This window comes from Bos grunniens, chromosome 7 (genome assembly GCF_055505025.1).
Source record: "Bos grunniens cultivar Pamir isolate PY7600 chromosome 7, Bosgru_T2T1.0, whole genome shotgun sequence".
Classification (NCBI taxonomy): Eukaryota; Metazoa; Chordata; class Mammalia; order Artiodactyla; family Bovidae; genus Bos; species Bos grunniens.
The window spans coordinates 36,234,859-36,250,448 of record NC_141171.1 but is presented as its reverse complement, the minus strand read 5'-3'; the positions used below and the strand labels follow the sequence as shown (position 1 = coordinate 36,250,448).

At 38.7% G+C, this 15,590-nt stretch overlaps 1 protein-coding gene across 7 annotated transcripts in view; it reads left to right on the top strand.

Moving 5' to 3' along the window:
• LOC147369038 (uncharacterized) overlaps window positions 1-15,590 on the top strand; it is a 1,156,454-nt gene that overhangs the window by 1,014,438 nt on the left and 126,426 nt on the right. The window lies entirely within an intron of this gene.

The following is a 15,590-nucleotide window of genomic DNA, read 5'->3' as shown; positions in this document are numbered from 1 at the left end:
TTTGTATGCAGGTCAGGAAGTAACAGTTAGAACTGGACATGGAACAACAGATTGGTTCCAACTAGGAAAAGGAGTAGGTCAAGGCTGTATATTGTCACCCTGTTTATTTAACTTATATGCAGAGTACATCATGAGAAACACTGGACTGGAAGAAACACAAGCTGGAATTAAGATTGCCGGGAAAAATATCAATAACCTCAGATATGCAGATAACACCACCCTTATGACAGAAAGTGAAGAGGAACTCAAAAGCCTCTTGATGAAAGTGAAAGTGGAGAGTGAAAAAGTTGGCTTAAAGCTCAACATTCAGAAAACAAAGATCATGGCATCCGGTCCCACCACTTCATGGGAAGTAGATGGGGAAACAGTGGAAACAGTGTCAGACTTTATTTTTCTGGGCTCCAAAATCACTACAGATGGTGACTGCAGCCATGAAATTAAAAGACGCTTACTCCTTGGAAGGAAAGTTATGACCAACCTAGATAGCATATTCAAAAGCAGAGACATTACTTTGCCAACAAAGGTTCGTCTAGTCAAGGCTATGGTTTTTCCTGTGGTCATGTATGGATGTGAGAGTTGGACTGTGAAGAAGGCTGAGCGCCAAAGAATTGATGCTTTTGAACTGTGGTGTTGGAGAAGACTCTTGAGAGTCCCTTGGACTGCAAGGAGATCCAACCAGTCCATTCTGAAGATCAGCCCTGGGATCTCTGGAAGAAATGATGCTAAAGCTGAAACTCCAGCACTTTGGCCACCTCATGCAAAGAATTGACTCATTGGAAAAGACTCTGATGCTGGAAGGGATTGGGGGCTGGAGGAGAAGGGGATGACAGAGGATGAGATGGCTGGAGTCAGTCATCCATCACTGACTCGATGGATGTGAGTCTCAGTGAACTCCGGGAGTTGGTGATGGACAGGGAGGCCTGGCGTGCTGCGATTCATGGGGTCGCAAAGAGTCGGACACGACTGAACAACTGATCTGATGTGATCTGAGTGTGTATCTTTTAATCCCAAATTTCCAATATACCCCTCCCCACCTTTCCCCTTTGGTAATTTAAGTTTGTTTTCTACATCTGTGACTCTATTTCTGTTTTGTAAATAAGTTCATTTGTATCATTATTTTTAGCTTCTACACATAAGTGATATCATGTGGTACTTGTCTTTCTCTGTTTGACCTACTTCGCTTAGTGTGATGATCCTTAGGTCCATCCATGTTGCTAACATGGCATTATTTAATTATTTTTAATGGTTAAGTAATATGCCAGTGTGTGTGTGTGTGTGTGTGTGTGTGTGTGCATGCATGTGCACACAGCATCTCCTTTATCCATTCATCTGTCAGTGGACATTCAGGTCCACTTCCATGTCCTGGCTATTTTAAATAGCATAGCTTTGAACATTGGGGTGCATATATCTTTTCAAATTAGAGTTTTCATCTTTTCCAGATATGTGTACCACAGCGAGATTGCTGGATCATATGGTAACTCTATTTTTAGTCTTTTAAGAAACCTTCAACTGTTTAGTTTTTTAAGAAACCTCCATAGTGGCTGCACCAATCTACATTCCAACCAGCAGTGTAGGAAGGTTCCCTCTTCCCACACCCTCTCTAGCATTTATTATTGGTAGACTTTTTGATGATGGCCATTTTGACCAGTGTGAGGTGGTATCTCACTGTAGTTTTGATTTGCATTTCTTTGATATTCAGCCATGTTGAGCATCTTTTCATGTGCCTGCATGTGCTGTGAAGAAATGTCTTTAACAAGTGGTGCTGGGAAAACTGGTCAACCACTTGTAAAAGAATGAAACTAGAACACTTTCTAACACCATACACTAAAATAAACTCAAAATGGATTAAAGATCTCAACGTAAGACCAGAAACTATAAAACTCCTAGAGGAGAACATAGGCAAAACACTCTCCGACATACATCACAGCAGGATCCTCTATGACCCACCTCCCAGAATATTGGAAATAAAAGCAAAAATAAACAAATGGGACCTAATTAAACTTAAAAGCCTCTGCACAACAAATGAAGCTATTAGCAAGGTGAAAAGGCAGCCTTCAGAATGGGAGAAAATAATAGCAAATGAAGCAACTGACAAACAACTAATCTCAAAAATATACAAGCAACTCCTACAGCTCAACTCCAGAAAAATAAATGACCCAATCAAAAAATGGGCCAAAGAACTAAATAGACATTTCTCCAAAGAAGACATACAGATGGCTAACAAACACATGAAAAGATGCTCAACATCATTCATTATCAGAGAAATGCAAATCAAAACCACTATGAGGTACCATTTCACACCAGTCAGAATGGCTGCGATCCAAAAGTCTACAAGCAATAAATGCTGGAGAGGGTGTGGAGAAAAGGGAACTCTCTTACACTGTTGGTGGGAATGCAAACTAGTACAGCCACTATGGAGAACAGTGTGGAGATTCCTTAAAAAACTGGAAACAGAACTGCCTTATGACCCAGCAATCCCACTGCTGGGCATACACACTGAGGAAACCAGAAGGGAAAGAGACACGTGTACCCCAATGTTCATCGCAGCACTGTTTATAATAGCCAGGACATGGAAGCAACCTAGATGCCCATCAGCAGGTGAATGGATAAGAAAGCTGTGGTACATATACACAATGGAGTATTACTCAGCCATTAAAAAGAATACATTTGAATCAGTTCTAATGAGATGGATGAAACTGGAACCCATTATAAAGAGTGAAGTAAGCCAGAAAGAAAAACACCAATACAGTATACTAATGCATATATATGGAATTTAGAAAGATGGTAACAATAACCCTGTGTACGAGACAGCAAAAGAGACACTGATGTATAGAACAGTCTTTTGGACTCTGTGGGAGAGGGAGAGGGTGGGGAGATTTGGGAGAATGGCATTGAAACATGTATAATATCATGTATGAAACGAGTCGCCAGTCCAGGTTCGATGCACGATACTGGATGCTTGGGGCTGGTGCACTGGGATGACCCAGAGGGAAGGTATGGGGAGGGAGGAGGGAGGAGGGTTCAGGATGGGGAACACATGTATATCTGTGGCGGATTCATTTCGATATTTGGCAAAACTAATACAATATTATAAAGTTTAAAAATAAAATAATAAAAAAAGAAATGTTTTTATTTTATTCTTTTGCTTACTGCTCTTCAGTTTTCCCAGGACCACTTATTGGTGAAATGCTTTCCTATTTTATGTTCTTACCTCCTTTGTCCTCCTTACATATTTGGCCATAAGTTTATGGAGTTATTTTGTGGCTCTCTATTCTATTCCATTGATATTAATGTTTGTTTTTATGCTGGCAACATGCTATTTTTATTAGTGTAGATTTGTGTTACAGTCTGAAATCAGGAAGTTTGATTCCTTCAGCAATTTTTTTTTTCCTCAAGATTTTGTTTGGCTATTTAGGATGTTTTGTGTTTCTATACAATGTTTAAAATTATTTGGTTTTGTTCTGTGAAAAATTCCCAGGGTATTTTGGTAGTTATTGCATTGAATTTGTAGTTTACCTTGGATAGCATGATCGTTTCAACAAATTGATTCTTCCAATCCAAGAACATGGTATATATTTCCATCTCTTTAGTCCATTTACATATAAGGTAATTGTATGTGTTTATTGCCACTTGTTTAAAATAAATTCCTGCTGCTGCTGCTAAGTCACTTCAGTCGTGTCTGACTCTGTGCGACCCCATAGATGGCAGCCCACCAGGCTCTGCCGTCCCTGGGATTCTCCAGGCAAGAACACTGGAGTGCGTTGCCATTTCCTTCTCCAATGCATGAAAGTGAAAAGTGAAAGTGAAGTCGCTCAGTCGTGTCTGACTCTCCGCGACCCCATGGACTGCAGCCCACCAGGCTCCTCCATCCATGGGATTTTCCAGGCAAGAGTACTGGAGTGCGGTGGTTCTTATGACTAAATTAGATAGCTGCATGATTTTCATAAATTTATACAAAATATTTTTTAAAACTCATGTTTTAATAAATTCAACTAAATTTGTACACTATATAAAGACACCATTATCAGTAATTTTACTGACTCCAGAACAAAGAGCATAGTGTCTACTTTTGAAGAGATTTATGGTCTAGAGAGGGAGAAGATACATGAATCAAGAACTCTAGGAGTTAAATATATATTGTGAGCTCAGAACATAGAAGCAATTGCTCACAATGATGAATAAAAATGAGTGAATGACCAAGGAAAAGGACACAATTTCATCACATAAATTGTAAATTATAAATAATAAATGAAAACAGACATTTAAATGTTTCACAGTGTGATTCTCAGTACACAGAGACAGTCAGAAAGAGTGAGTGAAAGTCGCTCAGTCATGTGCAACTCTTTGGAACCCCATGGACTATACAGTCCATGGAATTCTCCAGGCCAGAATACTGGAGTGGGTAGCCTTTCCCTTCTCCATTGGATTTTCCCAGCTCAGGGACTGAACCCAGGTCTCCCACATTGCAGGCAGATTCTTTACCAGTTGAGCCACAAGGGAAGCCCAAGAATACTGGAGCGGGTAGCCTTGCTCCAGTGGATCTTCCTGACCCACAAAAGGCATGGAGAAAGAGTTAAGTGAAACACTGATAATATTCAGTAACATCTACCAATTACATAGAGAATTACATAGATACTTGGTATAAAGTGAGCTCTTGGATATCCACTTACCACGGGAGGATTTCAGAAGAGCAAGCTAATTTGCAGTATCTTGAATCATGTTGGATGAAAAGTTCAGTTCAGTTCAGTTCAGTCACTTAGTCATTTCCTACTCTTTGAGATCCCATGGGCTGCAGCTGGCCAGGCTTCCCTGTCCATCACCAACTCCCGGAGCTTGCTCAAACTCATGTCAATCAAGCCAGTGATACCATCCAACCATCTCATCCTCTATCTTCCCCTTCTCATTCTGCCTTCAATCTTTCCCAGCATCAGGGTCTTTTCAAATAAGTCAACTCTTCACATCCGGTGGCCAAAGTATTGGAGTTTCAGCCTCAGCATCAGTCCTTCCAGTGAATATCCAGGACTGATTTCCTTTAGGATGGACTGGTTGGATCTCCTTGCAGTCCAAGGGACTCTCAAGAGTCTTCTCCAACACCACAGTTCAAAAGCATCAATCTTTGGTGCTCATCTTTCTTTATAGTCCAACTCTCACAACCATACATGACTACAGGAAAGACCATAACTTTGACCAGACAGACCTTTGTTGGCAAAGTAATGTCTCTGCTTTTTAATATGATTTCTTGGTTGGTCATAGTTTTTCTTCCAAAGAACAAGCATCTTTTAATTTCATGGCTGCAGTGACCATCTGCAGTGATTTTAGAGCCCACGCTAGTTCCAAAGGCTCTCACTGTTTCCATTGTTTCCCCATCTATTTGCCATGAAGTGATAGGACCAGATGCCATGATTTTAGTTTTCTGAATGCTGAGTTTTAAGCTAAATTTTTCACTCTCCTCTTTCACTTTCATCAAGAGGTTCTTTAGTTCTTCTACACTTTCTTCTGTAAGGGTGGTGTCATCTGCATATCTGAGGTTATTGGTATTTCTCCCAGCAAACAGGCTTCCCTGGTGGCTCAGACGGTAAAGCGTCTGCCTGCAATGCGTGAGACCTGGGTTCAATCCCTGGGTCAGAAAGATGCCCTGGAGAAGGAAATGGCAACCCACTCCAGTATTCTCGCCTGGAGAATTCCATGGACAGAGAAGCTTGGTACAGGCTACAGCCCATTGGTTGCAAATAGTTGGAAATGACTGAGAGACTTCAATCTTGATTCCACTTGTGCTTCATGCAGCCTGGCATTTTCCGTGATGTACTCTGCGTATAAGTTAAATAAGCAGGGTGACAATATACAGTCTTGACATACTCCCTTCCCTATTTGGAACCAGTCTGTTGTTCCATGTCTAGTTCTAACTGTTGCTTCTTGACCTTCATACAGATTTCTCAGCAGGCAGATCTGGTGATCTGTTGTTCCCATCTCCTGAAGAATTTTCCACAATTTATTGTGATTCACACAGTCAAAGGCTTTGGCATAGTCAATAGAGCAGAAGTAGATGTTTTTCTGGAACTCTCTTGATTTTTTCTCTGATCCAACAGATGTTGGCATTTGATCTCTGTTTCCTCTGCCTTTTCTAAATCCAGCTTAAACATCTGGAAGTTCATGGTTCATGCAGTGTTGAAGCTTGGCTTGGTGAATTTTGAGCATTACTTTGCTAGCATATGAGATGAGTGCGATTGTGCAGTAGTTTGAACATGCTTTGGTATTGCCTTTCTTTGGGATTGGAATGATAACTGACTTTTTCCAGTCCTGTGGCTACTGCTGAGTTTTCCAAATTTGCTGGCATATTAAATGCAGCACTTTAATAGCATCATCTTTTAGGATTTGAAATAGCTCAACTGGAGTTCCATCACCTCTACTAGCTTTGTTCATAGTGATGCTTCCAAAGGCCCACTTGACCTCTCATTCTAGGATGTCTAGCTCTAGGTGAGTGGTCACACCATTGTGGTTATCTGGGTCATGAAGATCTGTTTTGTATAGTTCTCCTCTGTACTCCTGCCACCTCTTAATATCTTCTGCCTCTATTAGGTCCATACCATTTTTGTCCTTTATTGTGTCCATCTTTCCATGAAATGTCCTCTTGGTATCTCTAATTTTCTTGAAGTGATCTCTAGGGTTTCCCATTCTATTGTTTTCTTCTATTTCTTTGCATTGATCACTGAGGAAGGCTTTCTTATCTCTCCTTGCTATTCTTTGGCACTCTCCATTCAAATGGGTATATCTTTTCTGTTCTCCTTTGCCTTTAGCTTCTATTATTTCTCAGCTATTTGTAAGGCCTCCTTAGACAACCATGTTGCCTTTTCTGCATTTCTTTTCCTTAGGGATAGTCTTTATCACTGCCCTCTGTACAAGGTCACAAACCTCTGTCCATAGTTCTTCAGGGATTCTATCTATCAGATCTAATGCCTTGAATCTGTTTATTATTTCCAATGTATAATTGTAAAGGATTTGATTTAGGTCTTTCCTGAATAATATAGTGCTTTTCCCTACTTTTTTCAATTTAAGTCTGAATTTTTCAATAAGGAGTTCAAAATTCCTTATTGGGGAAGGGAATGGCAAATCACTTCAGTATTCTTGCCTTGAGAATCCCATGAACAGTATGAAAAGACAAAAAGATAGGACACTGAAAGATGAACTCCCCAAGTCGGTAGGTGCCCAGTATGCTGCTGGATAGAAATGGAGAAATAACTCCAGAAAGAATGAAGATACAGAGCCAAAACAAATACAGTGCCCAGTTATGGATGTGACTGGTGATAGAAGTAAAGTCCAATGTTGTAAACAGCAATATTGCATAGGAACCTGGAATGTTAGGTCCATGAATCAAGGCAAATTGGAAGTGGTCAAATAGGACATGGCAAGAGTAAACATCGACATTTTAGGAATCAGTGAACTGAAATGGACTGGGATGGGTGAATTTAACACAGATGACTGTTATATCTACTACTCTCAGCAAGAGTCCCTTAGAAGAAATGGAATAGCCCTCATAGTAAACAAAAGCATCTGAAATGCGGTTCTTGGGTGCAGTCTCAAAAAGACAGAATGATCTTTGTTTGTTTCCTAGGCAAACTGTTCAGTATCATAGTAATCCAAGTCTATGCCCCAACCAATAATGCTGAAGAAGCTGAAGTTGAACAGTTCTATGAAGACCTACAAGACCTTCCAGAACTAACACTCAAAAGAGATATCCTTTTCATCATAGGGGACTGGAATGCAAAAGTAGGAAGTCAAGAGATACCTGGAGTAGCAGGCAAATTTGGCCTTGGAGTACAGAATTAAGCAGGGCAAAGGCTAACAGAGTTTTGCCAAGAGAATGCACTGGTCATAGCAAACACCCTCTTTTAACAATACAAGAGAAGATTCTACACATGGACATCACCAGATGATCAATACCCAAATCAGATTGATTATATTCTTTGCAGCCAAAGATGGAGAAGCTCCATTCAGTCAGCAAAAATAAGACCAGGAACCTACTGTGGCATGAACCCCTTATTGCCAAATTCAGACTTAAATAGAAGAAACTAGGGAAAACCACTAGACAGTCAAGATGAAGAGTTAAAATTAGAGAAAGAAGATTCTTCCCTGTGGGGATCAAGTTGTCTCAGGTGGCAGAGACTAAGATTAGAAAGCATGGTTCAGGACTCCAGCAACAGAGAACTGGAGCAGCAGCTCCAGTGCAGGACTTGAGCACCAGCCAAGCTCTTCTCTTCAACAACCCTTTATTATCTTACAACTTCAAAAAAGTTGACAGAATAAATAAAGGCTGCAGTGGAGGAAAGAGAAGTTTTAAAATGCAGGAAACGGGGCTGAAGAGTGTTGAACTGTATTATGTTAGACATTAAGAAGGTCTGGACATATCTGTTCATATATTATCAAAGAGATTAAAAAGCATAATATGGCAGTTGTGTCAAGCATACAAGCAAACAGATAATAAGAACAACAGAAAAGAACAAAATTCAAAAGTTAAAAAAAAAAGTGAAAACAAACCAAAGAAAATTTAACACAAGGAGTGAAAAAAAAAAAACTTCCTGTTCAGTATTCCTATGTACTTTACTCTTCAGAATATCTTAGTAAGAACATGAATTAAATAAGCCAAAAGTGGAAAATGAGATGATTAAACCATAGTCTGATCTGCTTAGTTAAGAAAAAAAAAAAAAAACTAATAAGCAAAATAGATTCATTATAGGACTAAAGGGTGAAAATGGAAGCCAGTTAGGAGAAGAATAAATACTATTGAAAATCAAGTTACTAACATAGTGAAAGGCTTCAATAAATCACAAGCAGAGAAAATATATCAGAGAGTTTAGTGATAGAGGGAAGATGATTGATATGGAAACAGTCAAAGATGATCCTAAATAAGGATAATTATGACCTTATTTGAAAAAAGGTAATTCATTATAATGAAATAGCAGATGATTTTCCTGTAATGAAGGATGGACTAAATATATATTTCAAAGGACCACACTTAATTGCAGGAATAATGATGCCGCAGTGGATGTCAAGCCATTGCCTGGTTAAGTTATTGAACATAAAAGATATAAACAATGAATTTTTAGAGGTATAAAGAGAGAAGAGTCAGTTACCTTCAGGCTGGCATCTGCAATATTCAGTTCCATAACACAGTAAAGCAATGTGTGTGAAGTGCTGAGGGAAAAACCTAAAATAAGCCTGAAATATCATGTTCAGCCAAGTTGTCATCCTGGCCACATACAGGCATTGGTTCATGGTCTATTAGGAACCAGGCCCCACAGCAGGAGGTGAGTACTGGGCGATACTGAAACCCTTCCTTGCCGCCACCCACCCCCCACCCCAGCCATCTTTCATGAAACTGATCCTTGGTGCCAAAAAGTTTGGAGACTGTTATGGTTAAGAACAGGGAATCCCAACAGGGATTCCCTGGTGGTTCAAACGCATAAAGTGTCTGCCCTCAATGTGGAAGACCCTGGTTCGATCCCCGGGTCAGGAAGATCCCCTGGAGAAGGAAATGGCAACCCACTCCAGTACTTTTGCCTAGAAAATTCCATGGACGGAGGAGCCTAGTGGGCTATAGTCCATGGGGTCGCAAAGAGTCGAACATGACTGAGTGACTTCACTTACTTATGGTTAAGTACAACAAACATCATAAAACACAAATCTCAGCTGATTGCTATCTTCTTCCTAGTTGTTTGTCTGAGAGCCTGTCAGACCCAAATACCTTACTGTGAAAAGAAGCTTTTGTCATTCCCATTGTCATGGAGATAGGAAACTAGCAATTAGGAATGCCAGAAAATTGTAGTTTTTAAAATGTGTTTTTTTTTTTTTTTTTTTCCATCAGCAGAATCAGAATCACCTAGTAACCAGAGCAAGATTTTGCACACCACCCAGACCTATTGAATCATAAACTTTGGGCATGGGACCCAGGAGTCTAGCTTTTAATGTGTTTTCCAGGTAATCCTGATATTCACCAAATTTTGAGAACCACAGTGCTAGTGTGGGGAGGTACTGATACTCATGGATCAAAGTCCATAGAGCAGTCTAGAGTGTGGAGGAATAGTATTTCTGCAGTGCCCCTCAGGCTAGGGGGCCAAATATAACACACATGGACTCTGGTGCCAAGGTTATGTGCTGAGTTCTGCATGCATTTCTCAAATACTGATTGAGTTGCTACTTGTGCATATGAAAAACTAAATGGGTAGAATGAAATTGGCCATCATAAAAAGTTTGTCATGGCTGGTTATGTCCAATGGTTTCATGAAAAGCAACTGAAAAAAAACAAAAACTATATGAATTTGGAAATAGAAAATGTGTGTGTGTAGAAAAAATCACAAGCAAATGGCAAGCAAACACAGAACTGCATGGAAATGTCTGTGTGCACAGTAGCAGCTGCCTTTAAATGAGCTGACTTTCCAAAAGAAGCCCTTGTTACAGGTATGTAGCATGTAGGGGCTGGTCTCCAACATCAGAGATGCTCTTTCCTAGGAGACACAAAAGACAAGTACTCCATGTGTAGAAAGGAAATATTACTTTAATTTTCACGTTATCCTTTTAACATGTATTCTTTGAATTATAAAATATACACTAGTATATGAAGGCATAGATAAATATACATAAAAATAAAACCTTCAGAGGCTGTAAATGTGCAGATATTTCCTGAAGACATGTATGGATCATGAAATCTAGCCAACAGTAAAATGAATAAAAACAGTATTATTGAAACCATTTAAATAAAGAGCTAAGACCAAGGAACTGTGATAGTTACGGTTACAAAACAGAAAGTGTTGTTATCCTTGAGAAAGGAAATATTTACCATACAACCAACACACTTTGGAATGTGAGAAGAATCATGGTTGCTGTATTGCACAATTCCAAGGGGAGTCATTGCTGTAAAATGTGAATGGTATTCTCTGTAATTAAACAACACAGAAGCCCCAGGAAGAAGTGGGAGAACTCAGTCCCTTATCGGATTTCTTATCAGGAAGTCAACTGATAATACTTAAAATGGAAATATAAAATTGAAAGTAGGTCATAATTCTATACTCAGCAAGTTTGTATTCTTCTTTCAAATATTTCATTTTTATATACTACTATCTCATGTATAGGAATAATTGAAGAGTATTTAAATTTGTTTAGTTTTTCATTGTTTCCTTTATCTACTGAATTCAAGTAAAAAGAAATTAATATTTCACTTAAGAATAGCATGCATTGTAAAATCCCTCTTTTAGATACATATCTATCTGTGAATAATTTCTTGTGTTCATTCTTATTTTGCTGGAATTTCTAATAATGAGCATTTACCAGAAAAGTTATTATTAGTTAAGAAAAAAAAAAAAAAAAAGCTAAGAATGTCCTTTTTAAGCACTGTGACCTGTTCTTCTCATGGCTCATGTTCTCACTTTTACAATGAAAGCATTTAGTTTTATTTTGCCAGTCAATGAATACTTTGTTATAACGCCATGAAGTTAATCCTGTGCTCAGTCGTAAATACTAAATCTTGTTCTCAACACCTTCTCCCCATCATAAATTTTACAGAATTTCATATAACAAAAACAAAATGAGCAGTGAAAATAATCATTATACTCTTCATTTGAATGGACCTCATTGAAGGAACAGGTTTTATGTATGCTCATATATTAAAACTTCTCCATCAGTCAGACTAATGAAGCAACACACACACACACACATTCACACACACACACACACATACAAATGCACACATATACTTTTATGACTGTGCTGATATTTTTGAAAAATATTATAAAATAGGAATATATGAATAAAGTAAATTTGAGTACTTATGAGTGAAAAATGAAATGGTACTATACTGAGTTTTAATTATCAGTTCTTAGTATATGCCACATCCCTTTGGGGAAAAGACCTTATCTCAGTGTATACATAATATATAAACAAGGTTGATTAAAAGCATGTGTACTGATGTGATGGCAGAAGTGCCACACTGAAATGGTTGTGTAGAAAAACAAGATAACCTAAATGTATCACAGTGGAACATGGAGATCTTTAGCTGTGCAGCCTGATGTGCCTAGCCAACACTTTTAATGGGACTTTTAAATTGTTTTTTCAAATTTAGAAATTAATAGTCATTGTAAAAATATTAAAGGGGAAAACAACTCAGTGAAAGAAGAAAAATAAATATGATAAATTTAATTATGTATCAATTATAAATTTGGCCAAAGAAGTGAAAACTTGAAGAAATTTCAATGTACTAAACATTTAATATGTGATACAGTCTCTTACTTGATCTGTTTTCATCTTTAAACAACTGTGTGTGTATAACCTTCTTTTTCAAGTTCAGTAAACTGAGACTCAGAGAGATGGCAGGATCTCAGGACGGGTTATGGAAAGAGCTGAAAGTCCAGCACTATCTTGGCATTTTCTAAAGCCCACCTTAAAACCTCTATGCTAATGGTCCTCAACCCTGGCTGCAAATTAAATTCTCATGAGAGGATTTTTAGAAGTTTTAATGGTCATAGCACACAAAGAAAGATTTATTTAGTCTGGAGTGTGGTTCAACTGTTGGAAAAAACCTCTTCTAGGATGTCTAATAGCATGTAGCCAGGTAAGGAGAGGGTCCTATACCCAGCTCCCTCACTCTTCCATGAAAAGTATCCCTCAGACCCCATCCCTTTGCCTGAGATCCAGATTATAAGTGGTTTGCCCTTGTTTAGTATTTTCAGTATTTCCCCGACAAATCTTAGTACAAGACATGGGATCATAAGAGAATATACTGAATTCCTGCTAACATACATCCTGACAGTTCTTATTCTAAACATACTTCCAGCATCAGAATACAGCTTTACCTCAGTCCTACTCCACATATTTTGAGGTAGGGAAGAGCTGCTAAAACAACAGTTACCAGATCGGCATTTTACTGAGATTTTTATGAAGTTCCAGGTTTGCTTTTATTCACATTATCAAAAACTAGATTAATTCAGTTGGAAAGGTTTTCACTCATACAAAAATCAGAATGAATAGAATGAAGGGAAACATCTGCTAGAGACTGAAACAGCTTGTGGGTTGATTGTTGCCAGTAAAGCCAAACCTGCGGTTAATCAGCTCTGCCCTCACCAACAGATGTCACTGCAGACAAGAGGAATTAACTGGCTAGATTATCATGCTGTGGGCAGTGCATTCAGATCAAGGTGCTAATGTTTAGCAATGCAAAAACAAATGTTATTGTTCTTCTTCCTAGTACACCTACACACATATACTTGTGTATGAGTGATATATATATATATATGAAATATATATATATATTTGTGTATGTGTATTTGTGTATACACATATGTGGTGTATGGTTACAATTACAAACACAAAATTTTACTTACTATCTTTTATTTGCCAGTATTCTCCACTTCCCATTCTTTCCCCTTGAATTTTTTCTGAAGAGCCTAACTTTGGTATAAAAGAATGGTGGAATGTAAAATGGTGTTCATGTAATTGACAACTTGGATATATTTAGTATTGAATCTGTGTTTTGGTTTTTGATTTTTATACTGATGATTATTAGTGATGTGAATTTTTGTAGGTGAACAGATTTTACTGTCTCAAAACTATTAGTACTATAAGTGGTAAAGAACCCACCTGGCAATGCAGGAGACAGAAGTGATGCAAGTTTGATCCCTGTGTCAGGAAGATCCCCTGGAGGAGGGCATGGCAACCCACTCCAGTATGCTTGCCTGGAAAATCCCATGGACAGAGGAACCTGGAGCATTACAGTCCTTAGGGCTGTAAAGAGTCAGACACAACTGAAGCGACTTTAGCACACATTTCACCTTTGACATTGTTATTTCACATACTTTTGAGCTTTCTGTTATGAATTGGTGAATAGAACTTTGTGCAGTACTACACTGAAAACTTGAAGTGAGGAATTTGTGAATATTTTTCATATGCCCCCCCATACTATGCTTATTATTTACATTCATATACCTGTTATAGAATAAGACATACTATCTACTGCAGAGCCTATTGTGGTGTTTCAAACTTAACATTTTGGATTTGGCTTCTTAACAAAATTTACCAGTAGACTGGAGACAGCCAAATTTAATTGCCTTTGAAACAGAAGGAAACAAATACGCTTGATGCACTAGAGCAGAGAAAGTCTCAGACTTTTATGAGTTGATCCTTCTGTATGCTTCTCATTTGGATTCCTTCTGGAAATCATCTATATGCTATGCTTAGTCACTCAATCATGTGTGACTCTTTGCAAATCCATGGACTGTAGCCTGCCAGGCTTCTCAGTCCATGGGGATTCTCCAGGCAAGAATACTGGAGTGGGTTGCCATTCCCTTCTCCAGGGGATCTTCCCAATCCAGGAATCAAACCCAGGTCTCATGCCTTGCAGGCAGATTCTTTACCATCTGAGCCACCAGGGAATCATCTAAATGGCAGCAAATCCAATCCGGTTCTTTCTTTGAAAATGGGTGCACATCTCAAGTGAGGATGAAATAAATTGTTTCAGGAAATTCAGCACAACATGTTTACATGAAATTTTCTGTAAACAGGGAACTCATAAACCTGAAAGCCTAATTTTGAAACTTCCAGAAAAGTCAGGTCCTGGAATGCAAGATTTAGACAGAGGAAAGCTGGGGAAAAAAATGAGAGGGTACAGGAAAAAGTGCCGGCTTGCATGGAAATTCACCACTAATTGGAGATGGGTCTGCATGGAGACTTGTGAAGCATACATCCTTAGCTAGTTCAGGGAGTCATGAGTGGGGAAAAGAAGAAACAGAAAAAAAGAGAGAACAAAGAATGAGACTTGAAGGAAAGAAAAGGAAAGGAAGATGAGTTTGGTTTGACAGCACAAGCTAAGCCTAGCCTATGATATGAACTAGTTGGTGCCTGGCAGTTCCGAAAGAGAATAGGAAATATCCCATGGACTGAAGACAGGGGGGCCTACAGAGCCAGGGTACTCATGGCTCAGGGAAACATCTACCCGGAAGGAGACGTGACCGCTTTGCTTCCTGCCAGCACCGAGGCTTGTTCCATGAGGGTTTCAGCCTGGGAAAACCACGAAGGTCCATGAATATGAATCATATCCAGAAAATGTTTCTTTATCTCTCAAGATGTGAAATAATTATTTATAGAAAAAATGATTTTCTTGGAATTCACGCTCTTTGGTTTTCCAACTGAAATGAACTATTTAGAAGTACTTCTCGAAGCCTTCAGATTTTACTGGAATCCATTTAATATTGAACAAGCATGTCTTTGGTCTATTGGGTTCCTTATATATTATTTTTCAGCAAAACTAATAACATAAACTATCTTGTTGCGGTTTTTGTAGCGTCCATAGGGTTCTATCCCTGAGTTGGGAAAATCCCTGAGAGAAGGAAATGGCAATCCATTCCAGTACTCTTGTCTGGAAAATCCCATGGATGGAGGAGCCTGGTAGGCTACAGTCCATGGGGTTGCAGAGAGTCAGACATGACTAAGTGAATTCAATTTAGGAAACAATAATGAACCAGAGCTAACACTTTACACATCCATTAAAAAGCAACAGAACAGCATTCAAAAATGTGTTCCTTTTAGTAAGTGGAAAAGTACTTTGTACC